This window comes from Rhipicephalus sanguineus, chromosome 8 (genome assembly GCF_013339695.2).
Source record: "Rhipicephalus sanguineus isolate Rsan-2018 chromosome 8, BIME_Rsan_1.4, whole genome shotgun sequence".
Lineage (NCBI taxonomy): Eukaryota > Metazoa > Arthropoda > Arachnida > Ixodida > Ixodidae > Rhipicephalus > Rhipicephalus sanguineus.
Genome location: NC_051183.1, coordinates 97,610,995 through 97,622,614, shown reverse-complemented (window position 1 = coordinate 97,622,614; position 11,620 = coordinate 97,610,995). Strand labels below are relative to the sequence as shown.

The window sequence follows — 11,620 nt, the reverse complement described above, 5'->3', positions numbered from 1 at the left end:
TGCGCGATAGACGCTGCACGCAGTGGATTACGCGGCGCAGCACAGTGGCTAAGAGCAAGTGTCGCGGCACAGGCGCAAATAAAAAGAAAAGAAATCGACAAAACAAAAGGTACGTGGGCTGGGCGTAGACGTCCGCGTGCTTGTCTTCCTCATCTTCTGCCCTCACTGGAGGACTCTGGCGGAAAAATAAAATTGCGTCACAGCCCTTAGACTTGTTCATATGGCTTAGTGGCACCAGTAGCAGCTTGAGAAGCGGAGCTTGGTCAGTGATTATTGTTTCGCACGGTTGTGTTGCGATAGAAGTATCTTGTATCTTAAGATACACGATACATTATCGAATGTATCGGAAATACAGATACAGATACTCGTCTTTCGAGACGTATCGCGATACAGATACAAGATACCCATATAGTATCTAAGATAGTATCTAAGATACATGTATCTTCGATACTGCCCAGCACTGCTTGCAGCCTACAAACACTCAGATAGGCTAGGCTACAAGCACCTGAAATTGAAAGTGGTGCCACAGGCTATGGCTATGTGTAAGCCGTGGAGACTGTTCCATATTCACTGAATGCCTGTTAATTGGGCAGGTTTTGTTGGTGCACATGGCAGCCTTGAAATTATTTTCTGTGCAACACTGTGCTTATTAACAACCATTCGACCAGACATTGCGGACACCATTTGCATTACCTCAACGAAATGTTTACACTTGAGGTGCACCGCTGTCACATGGCGTTCTGAGTGGCAGTGGTACTTCCTGTTACAGTTACTGTGTAAAAAAGTAACGGTATTACAGTTTCAAGTTAGCTTAAATGTGACTAGGTCAACAAGTTGTCAAGTGAGCGCTGTGTGTAGTTTGTGTCTTGATCACTGATAAACAAGCTGTGTGATGTAAAAGAAGCATGACTTACCGCTTGAGTCTGCTTCGTTGTTCAGCTGCAACAATGGAGCTGCAGCTTCTCTGTCTGCTTCTGATAAGAAAATAAGGAAAAATTTCAGGAAACTTCTAGAAGAAGCACAAAACCACAAGGAAACCCAAACGGATTTCTCAGAAAGATTCTTAATTGCCAAAAAATTCGTCTTGGTCTGGGGATCAAGCCCCAGACCAACACATTTCTGGGTCGGTCGCTCTACCAAGTGAGCTAACCAGGAAAATAGCAATTGGCAGTGTGACATCGAATTGATCGACAGCTCAAAGCACATGGACACATATATTGCAAATCAATTCTGTGAAATTCTGCAAGGTGGCGGGATTCCGCAGAATTGATTTGCAAACTTCTAGAAGGTTTACAGTGAATAGCCGCATAAACACAGCACCACACATGCTAAGGAATAACAAAACCCACAAGTTTTAGAAGGCTTGAGCTAATAACCAAGCACATGAAAAGAGTGTTAATTTAGGCCTTTTTGAAAAAGGAATACAAATAAATCCTAAAAAACTCTGGCATCTAGTCAAACTGAACGGCAAAGATGCAGTGTCTATTCCTCCACTTTAGATGAAAACTTACTTCATAGTGACATTGCAAGAGCCGCAGATCTTAACCAATATTTTAGCTCTGTGTTTGCAGGCCGCTCAAGTGGCGATGCCATTTCAACACAGACCTATGTGAGTGGAGAGCAAATGGAAGATGTTGATCAGTGGGGCATCCAGGAATTGTTACAGAAATTATGTGCCTCAAAGGGCGCTAGTCCGGACAGCCTACAATCTGCTTTACTTTCTATGTGTGCACGTTCTGTATCAAAATACTTGTTTGTTATATTCTCAAAGTCACTGACTGAAAGTGTCTTGCCGGATGATTGGAAGCTTGCTTACGTTGTGCCAGTGCAGAAGTCTGGCCCACGCAGCATTGCGTCAAACTACCGACCGATCTCACTCACTTGCATCAGCTGTAAAATTCTAGAACACATTCTCTTTACAAACATTATGAATTGTCTGAAAAATTAATCCTTATTATCGTCTCAGCAACATGGATTTCGACCTGGGTTTTCTTGTGTTACACAGTTGACTGAATTCACACATGATTTGGCTAGTGCACTGGATAACGGGTATACCGTTGACTTCTGTACTTGGATTTCCGTAAAGCGTTGATTTAGTATCTCACTCATTACTGATTCAGAAGCTGACCTGGTACAACATAAACTTTTCTGTTATCGAATGGATAAAAGCATATTTGAACTTCAGACGGCAGATGGTAGTCTTAAATGGAATGCAGTCCGATCAAATGGATGTTACTTCAGGTGTGCCGCAAGGGTCAGTGCTGGCGCAGCTTTTTCTTATCTACATGAATGACATCTGTTGTGGTATTTCCTCCAGTCTACGAATGTTCGCAGATGACTGCATATCATACAGAGTTATTCATACCGTAGATGATCACACTGCGCTACAGAACGATTTGTTTAGCACCTGGTGACATAAACGTGAAAAAATTTGTTTATATGTGCTTCACTAGAAAAAAAACGCTGTAATGATTTTAGTTACACTATTAATGCAAAAAACTGGCAAAATTGTTGGACCATAAGTATCTTAGTGTTTATTTTACTGCAGATTTATCCTGGCGTCGCCATATTGAGTATGTCATGTGCAAGGCTTCAAGTGTTCTAGGTTTTCTTAGAAGAAATGCAAGAAATTTGCCTATTGACGCAAGAGAGCTCTTGTATAAAGCCAATGTTAGACCAATACTTGAATACGCTTGTTGCGTTTGCAACCCTTGGCAGCAGGTGGACATTCAGAGGATTGCAAGAATTCAAAATTTAGCTGTGAGATTTGTTAATCACGATTATACCTGCCACTTTAGCGTGACCAGTGCAAAGGAAAGCCTTGGATGCGAGCTGCTGTAGCAACGTAGGCAATACTTAAGGTTAAAAAATTTTCACAGTATATTGCATAACAACACTGGTTTAACAGGGATTTTTACTTGCACAATCCTGATTGCGTCTCACCCCGTCTTGAACATGCCTACAAGATAAAGGAGATAAGATGTAGGACGAACTATTTCAGGATGGCGTTTTTCCCCAGAACAATTCGCGAGTGGAAACAAACTGCCTCATTTTATTGCCACTGTTATGTCCCTTGAAGTATTTGCTTCCCCGCAGGGGCGTCTGCGCAAGCAGGCGTTTGTGTGTAGCGACACCACGCACCCGAGCTAAAGGGGGGGTTTCGACCCCCTCCCACGCCTAGCCGTGCGTGCCTTTGCCGTGTCCGGGGAAAAGGGGATCCGGGGGGTTGAGCCGACGCCGGGTGATTGGACCTTTAAGGCCCCCCGGCAGAGGCAACACACCCCTTTGGCCCCAGCTTCACGTAGACGGCACCCCTGGGCTCACCCACACAGGGGAAATCGGCGGTCACCTTTTCCTCTCCGCCTCTCTGATCTTTCACTTTCTTATCTTCTTTCGTCGCTGTCCTGTCTTCTATTCCCTTCAGTTACTTCCCAATTTTCATGGGTGGCTTGGGTTAACCTTGTGCAAGTAGCCTACCTTGGTCTATGTGCATTGGGTTATAGTAGCGGTGTACGGCTGGCGTCTGCATGTTTTCAGCACCATGAATCTTGTAGCGTCCCCATGTTGGGCTCCGTGGTGGGTGGCCGCCATCGCTTCTGAATCATATTCCACTATCATGCATAGAGCGTTCCCATTACTAAATGATCGTGCCGCTTCGAAGCGCGTACGCACCGAAGAACTCACCTTTTTCAGCCGACCAAAAGAAGTATTCCCCCACTATCATGTTGTACACAGTGAGAAGTCTGACAAACCAGCTAGGACCGTGTCCCCTTTTGTTGTATCCAGAGCACTAACAGACAGCTTAGGTGCTGGCTATAAGGTAACTGAAATGGCTAGTGGAGACCTCCTTATCGAACTCCGTGAAAAAATACAATTTGACAAACTGAAGAACCTCCGATCTTTTGGCGACTTTCCTATTACCGTAACACCACACCGATCCATGAACTCTGCCCGCGGAGTCGTGTCGGACGCAGATCTCCTTAACCTTACCGAAACCGAACTCCTCGAAGGTTGGAAGGACCAAACGTGACCAATGTAAAGCGAATTATCATCCGAAGGAACAACCAGGAAATCCCCACAAAACACTTGATACTTACCTTTGCCACAAGTGAACTACCACAAAACATAGAAACTGGATACACAAAGACAACCATCAGACCGTACATCCTAAACCCTCGCCGATGCTTTCAGTGCCAAAGATTTGGCCATGGCTCTCTGAGCTGCCGTGGTCAACCTACCTGCGCAAAATACGGTGTCCAAGGCCATGCCTCGGACACCTGCAATGAAACTCCACACTGTGTGAACTGCGATGGTGACCACGCTGCGTATTCACGATCATGTCGAAATTGGAAAAAGGAAAAAGACATCATATCCCTGAAGGTCCGTGAAAATATTTCATTTAAAGAAGCGCGAAGAAGGTGTTCGGCCTTTCATGGTCCAACGTATGCTGATGCGGCGCGTCAGGGGGCAGCGCCGCACCGGCCACCACCACTGTCTCGGCCCACGGAAAATGAGCCACCGGCCGTGGCGGCTGCCCCCGTGGTGGCAGCAGTCAAGACTGCTCCACCTACCAAGCCACTGACCTCGGTGACTCCAGGGTCGTCGGGTCAAACGACCGCGCCTCGCCAGGCGAGGTCGAAAAAACGAACAACCAGCTCGCACACGCGGGCGTCCAGTGTCTCAAACGAGGCAATGGACACAACTTCGGTACCCCTGATACCGAAAGACCTTGGAGCGCGCAAAGAGAACGAAAAAGCCGATAACGGGGCCCGAGGATGGCCATGTTACTTAAGCTCCAACTTACCTCTAAAACAACAGCCACTTCTTTTCGTACACACAGCACTACTTTTCTTCGAATATGGAAACACAAATTATACAATGGAACGTCAGAGGACAGCTTCAAAACCTCGACGATATCCAAGAACTTTTACACAAACATTCACCAAAAGTGTTGTGTGTACAAGAAACACATTTAAAATCCAAACACACAAACTTTCTTCGCAGTTACATCATTTTCCGAAAGGACCGGGAGGACGCCATGGCGTCATCCGGTGGTGTAGCCGTTGTAGTTGGTCAAGGAATAGCATGTACACACTTACCTCTCCAAACGTCCCTTGAGGCAGTGGCTGTTCGAGTGGTTCTTTTGAACAACCTCGTCACCATTTTGCTCCCTTTACATACCTCCACACTACCACCAGCAAAAATATGAATTCTAGTCCCTAATAGATGAGCTACCAGAACCTTATCTGGTCCTTGGGGACTTCAGTGCACATAGCAGTCTATGGGGTGACTCTCGCTGTGATGCGCGAGGACGACTAATCGAACAATTCCTTTTCTCTTCTGGCGCATGCCTCTTGAATCAGAAAGAGCCAACATATTGTAACCTCGCTAACAATACCTACTCGTCCATAGATCTCACCATTAGATCTCCATCACTTGTACCTCTACTCAAATGGAAAGTCGTTAATAACCCTTATGGAAGCGACCACTTTCCAATAGTTCTAAGCACACGAATAGCGAATGAATGTCCTCCACAGGTTCCCAAATGGCAAATCGACAAAGCAGATTGGGAACAGCTTCGTAAAATGGCTCTCTTAAGTTGGACCGACATGCGTGATTTAAGCATGGATGAAGCTGTAGAATAGTTTACTGCTTTTCTGATTGATGTTGCAATTAAATGTATCCCACAAACATTGGACTGCCCGGCAAAAAACGTGTGCCATGGTGGAACACTGAGTGTAGAAATGCGCGCAAAAAACAAAATAAAGCATGGAGGCTGCTTCGGGAATCTCCCACAGCCGAGAATCTGGACAGTTTTAAGAACATAAAGTCCCAAGGCAGGAGAACGCGCCGACAGGCAAGAAGAGAAAGTTGGCAGAAGTTTTTATCGGGCATTAATTCATATACACAGGAGGCCAAAGTATGGAACATGGTTAGCAGGGTAGCAGGCAGACAAGCACATTCACTTCATCTAGTAAACAAACAAGGTGACAGCTTGAAAGACCAGGCGAACTCCCTAGATGCACACTTCGAACAGGTGTCGAGCTCGTCGCACTATAGTGAAGCTTTCCAAAGATCCAAAACAAAAATAGAAAAACAAACTAGAGCGCAAATCCACAAAACACGAAGCATACAATGAACCTTCCTGCATTGCTCAGCTACAAGCATCGCTTAACTGCTGCAATAATACCGTACCGCCCCAGGCTCCGACCGTGTTGTATACGAAATGCTGAAACACCTGCCATCTGAAACACAAAAAGCCCTCCTTTCCCTGTATAATGCTGTTTGGTTTTCCGGCGAGATCCCCTCGGCCTGGAAGGAAGCCATTATTATTCCAATTTTAAAACAGGGCAAGGACCCATCCTCCGTTACGAGCTACAGGCTCATTGCACTAACAAGCTGCCTGTGTAAACTTTTTGAAAAGATGATAAACCGCCGACTTATACATTTCCTCGAAGCAAACAAATCACTTGACCCATACCAGTGCGGTTTTCGAGAGTGTAGATCTACCTCTGACCACCTTATCCGTATCGAGGCACAAGTTCGCGACGTTTTTGTCCACAAGCAATTCTTTCTTTCGGTGTTCCTCGATATGGAAAAGGCTTACGACACCACACGGCGCTTTGGCATACTGCGAGACCTCTCACACTTAGGTGTCCGAGGAAAGATGCTGACCATAATCGAAAGCTACTTGTCCAATGGCACGTTCCGTGTTCGAGTGGGTAATGTCTTGTCCATAATATTTGTCCAGGGAACTGGAGTGCCGCAAGGTGGTGTCCTGAGTTGCACACTTTTTATTATAAAAATGAATTCGCTACGTCTGTGCATTCCACGAAAGATGTTTTATTGCACATATGTGGACGACGTGCAGATCGGTTATAAGTCGTGCAACCTTTCAATGTGTGAGCGGCAAGGCCAGCTGGGCTTGAACAAGGTCTCTAAATGGGCAGACGAGAATGGGTTTACACTGAATGCACAAAAAAGCACTTGCGTCCTATTCTCCAGAAAGAGAGGCCTTCATCCCGATCCAGACATTGACCTACATGGTGAGCGTTTGTCGGTAAAAAGAGAGCACAAGTTCGTAGGTCTAATTCTAGACACAAAACTTACGTTTATACCACACATTACGTACATAAAAAACAAGTGCATAAACACCATGAATATTCTAAAAGTGTTGGAACGCACTATGTGGGGTAGTGACAGGAAGTGCCTGATGAACCTTTATGAAAGCCTTGTACGCACGCGCCTAGATTACGGGGCGATAATCTATCACTCTGCGACACCAAGTGCTTTGAAGATGCTTGACCCAGTCCACCATTTGGGCATTCGTCTTTCTACGGGTGCCTTTCGTACTAGCCCCGTAGAAAGCCTTTACGTTGAATCGAATGAGTGGTCGTTGCACCTCCAGAGATCTTACCTATCTTTTGTATATTTCCTCAAGGTGAACGCAAGCAAAGAACACCCCTCACACACTACAATTAATGAGTTGTCCAGTTCTGAACTTTTTCACAACCGACCTTCGATGAGACAGCCCTACTCACTTCGTGTGAGGGGCCTAGCTGAAGAAACGGGTGTGCCACTTCTCGAACACTGTCTACTGGCTCCCGCTCCACATCTCGCGCCGTGGCAGTGGCAGCTTATAGATTGTGATGTTTCCTTCGTGGAAGTTACCAAGGACGCGCCACTTGCGCATATCCGTACACACTTCCTCGAATTACAATACAAGTACCCACACCCTGAATTCTTTACAGATGCCTCAAAGTCTAACACTTCTGTGTCGTACGCAGCCGTTGGTCCATCCTCTTCCGATTCCGGCATTCTGCACCCTGATTCAAGTATCTTCACGGCAGAAGCTTACGCGATACTTGCGGCAGTTAAACACATAAAACAACTGAAACTACAAAAGGCAGTGATATACACGGATTCTTTAAGTGTAGTGAAAGCTTTAAAAACTATGACAAAGCACACAAATCCTGTCCTTGTCTCGCTACACTCTATTTTATGCACGATCTATTCCCTCAAACAACATGTCGTAGTGTGCTGGGTGCCTGGGCACCGCGAGATACAAGGGAACGTGTTGGCGGATCAGCTAGCAGCATCCGCCCACGAAAACAGTCTCAATACAGCCGCAGCTATCCCTCCGCTAGACTTAAAACCATTCCTCAAAAGAAAGCTCAGGGCCTTTTAGCAGAGCACATGGGATAGGCACACACAAAATAAACTGCATGTTATCAAGCCGCAACTAGGTAATTGGACACCAGTATCAAAGTCACGCCACACAGAAGTTACACTCTGCAGACTTAGGATTGGCCACACATACAGTACACATTCATACCTTTTGTCCGAAGGGGATCCATCTTTGTGCGATTACTGTCGCGATCCTAAACCGTACTTCGCTCCCTACTACAATGCACCGAACTAGACGCTCTCAGGAGAAAGCATTTTTCATCTGCATGCCTGCAGTTCCCACTTTATCCTGCTATGTTAATTGGCAGAGAACCCCTTTTTAAATATCAGTCCCTCTTTGAATTTTTAAAAAGTGTACATAATTTCAACGTAATTTCTCCAGGCGCTCCGTAGCGCGGCCTCGTGATTGAGGCTGCTGCTGCGGTTTCTATCAAAGGAAGCACCTGCCTCCCGGCCTTTGGGCTCAAAGGCCTTGAGGAGGCGTTCGTGCTTTCTGCCGCTACTCACTTGTAAATACCATACTCACTCGTCATTCAACCCACACCCATAGATCACGTCACTTGTCACTGCCATAATTTTATACTCTATACACGCCTTTTACGCTTATTTATAGCGCGTGATTTTAGGCCCCTATACAGCCATGATACACCCTGTCATCGAAATCATTGGTCATCGCCAACATCACACAAAAGACATGGCGCTCTTTGGCCACCCATGGCCCTTGCGCCACAAAACACCACGAATCATCATGTGAAGTATTTGCTTCCTCTTTTCAGAACTCGTATTGTAAATAGTCCTCGTGATCCCCTGAGGGGTATTTGCTTGTGTGTTTTTCGTACTAAAAATGTTTTGCTATGTTGCTTTTATTTTGTCCATTTTGCTACTTGGTGCTGTACATTTGTTCATTTACCTGCTTTTGGTTGGCTGTTTGTATTGTACTTTCCCCCCCCCCCACCACTGTAATGTCAAAAGGCGCTGTGGGTGTTGTAATAATAAATAAATAAGACTGTAACATTGATGTCTTTTGCAACATGCTTTTGCAAATGTGAAAGCATGAGAGGTTTCAGAAATGTTTTTTTTTAAATTTGTATAAGAGTAAGTTGCATCATTATGAAATCATTTACACCATATATTGCAAAGCACCTCGCATAATAGCAGCCACAGCACACTCTTGCTCTCCTTGTTAGCATCACCCCTCAACTTTGGCCCATTGTGAAGTGTGCAGTGCTAAATGCCGCTATGAAATGGCCCTAATAGAGTGCGCATAGCACTACTCAAAGTGTGTGTTCAAACTCGGCAGTGCTAAGAAAATATATTTTATGCGTCATTTCATCGGTTCTGGGGAAATTAGTGATTTTGAGGTTTAAGTGCTGCCTTCTGCCATTGTCACCGGTGCATGGCTCAACTCTGCACCACCATGTTGCACAGAGAAGTAAGCCCTTCGCATAACCCATGATGGCAGTAGAATTGGGTGTGTGTTCAACAGGATTGGTTGCTTATGCAGTGTCACTCACCAACGTTGTGTCAATTAAATGGTGGCTGAAAACTCTACTAGTACCGCAGCTACGATATGATATTACGCTGCACAATTGTAGAAAAACATAGGACTTGTTCCTGGCCTAAATACCACACTTCCCTGCCTTTACTCTCTTAGCCTTGCGGACATTTTGTACAGTAGCAAGACATGTGGACAGAGCAGAAAGCATTTTACATCCCTGAATACCTTGGCTTTCTTTTCCTCAGCAATGCATGCACCCTCACAGAAAATGCAGATTGGCCACATGAACCCTGTATGCTGTCTACCAAGGCCAGACATAATACATGAGTGTGACAAAGCAGGCATGGCTCACCTGTTGGAGTTGGATCCACCTTAATGTTTCCTAACAGCAATAGTGCAGCTATGGCTTCATTGTTTGCTGCTGATGAGAAAAACATCCATACCATAACTTCAACTAGTGCTTTATGAAAAATTCATGAAGGTTAATTATGCAGCGCCAGTATTAATCTACACCACATATGCTAAAGACGAGAAAATCCCTCAAATTTTACAGGTGGGGCAGATTATGAGAGCCCTTGGCCTAGGTCGGCAAAAACTGGGGAGCTCATTCAGAAATATATTTTGCCCATAGGGCTCACTCAGACTCGAAAAAATTTTCCTCAACTGGACTCACTCGGATTCTAATACACGAAAACATTACTCAGACTCACAGCTCGATCTGAGTCGGGGCGTGTGAACTCATAAGTTCCTTGCTTTTTTGACCATGGTGTCAATGCTCTTTAACACCAATATCTTGCATAATCGGTGATTTTTTTTATCTCGTACCTTCAAATACGAGCTATCGGTGGATGCAATCCAGTAACAGGACACTCATTAAGAGATATGACTCACTCGAGATATCTTTATTAAGAACTTCCCATGGAAGAGTTTTTAGGCAGGAAGGAGAAGGTCAAAGCATCTCCCCCCCCCTCTTAACTCATCCCTCTGATCAATAAATATTGAGCTGGGAACCATGTATGAGTGGCTGAGGGAATAAACATGAGCTGACATCACGCTGATAGTAATACTGAAGTTGAGTAGATAGGACCATGGTCAGCAAAATAATTGGAGCTCACTCATCACCAAAGATATTATTTTGCACTTGGGGCTCACTTGGACTCACTAAAATTTTTCTCAACCGCACTCGAACTCACCAAAGTTTTACTCACGCGGACTCAGAATCGCGACTCAATCCGAGTCAGAGTGAGTGCCGACCTACGGTTCTTGGGCCTTTCTTTGATTCATGAAATCTTAATCGAGCGATTCTGAAGAACAAGCTATTCCGGCAGCACCATCAGAAATTAAAACGTGCTTGTGCGGCTGAACATACAGTGCTTAAAGCAAAATCGAGGTTAACTTCAGGAAAATTGATAACTCGTTCTAGGCATAACTATAACAACACTTGGCTGCTGTTTCATTTTAAGACATAGTAGAAATTTTTCATAATACAGTACATCAACACAGTAAAATATAAGCATCATTCTTGAGCACGTACACTAGCTTCGCTGTCTGTTCCCCAGTCTGCACGAGTTTGCACGCGTGTGGCACAACGATTCATACATAATGTGCAAAGACCGGTAATGTAAACGCGGCATGGTATTTTTCAGGGCTTCTTATTAACTAGAAGTGTGAAGTAAAACAAGTGGGCTCACCAGTACAATCCATGTTGCTCAACTGCAACAATGCAGCTTCTCCATCTGCTTCTGATAACAAATAAAAAACACGCCATAATAGTTTATGACATTTGACAAGTGCTAGCATACTTTTTGTTTACTGCATATGAGCACACGAAGAAGAAAGGTACACCGACCAAATAACAGAATAAAAGAAAAGATGTTGCATCTTCCATACGCAAGCCTTACTCACAATGAGGCCAATCAACTAGCAATGTCTCAT

At 44.9% G+C, this 11,620-nt stretch overlaps 1 long non-coding RNA gene across 2 annotated transcripts; it reads right to left on the bottom strand.

Moving 5' to 3' along the window:
- Positions 1-914: 914 nt before the first annotated feature.
- LOC125759579 (uncharacterized) lies at positions 915-11,430 on the bottom strand. 2 transcript variants are annotated; one of them, XR_007417183.1, is made up of 3 exons: positions 11,377-11,430; positions 10,038-10,106; positions 915-974 (listed from the first exon to the last, which is right to left on the bottom strand). It is a non-coding gene; the product is annotated as an uncharacterized LOC125759579 (long non-coding RNA). The 2 variants fall into 2 exon arrangements; XR_007417184.1 differs by lacking the exon at positions 915-974 and adding an exon at positions 6,943-7,039.
- Between the last annotated feature and the right edge of the window lie 190 nt (positions 11,431-11,620).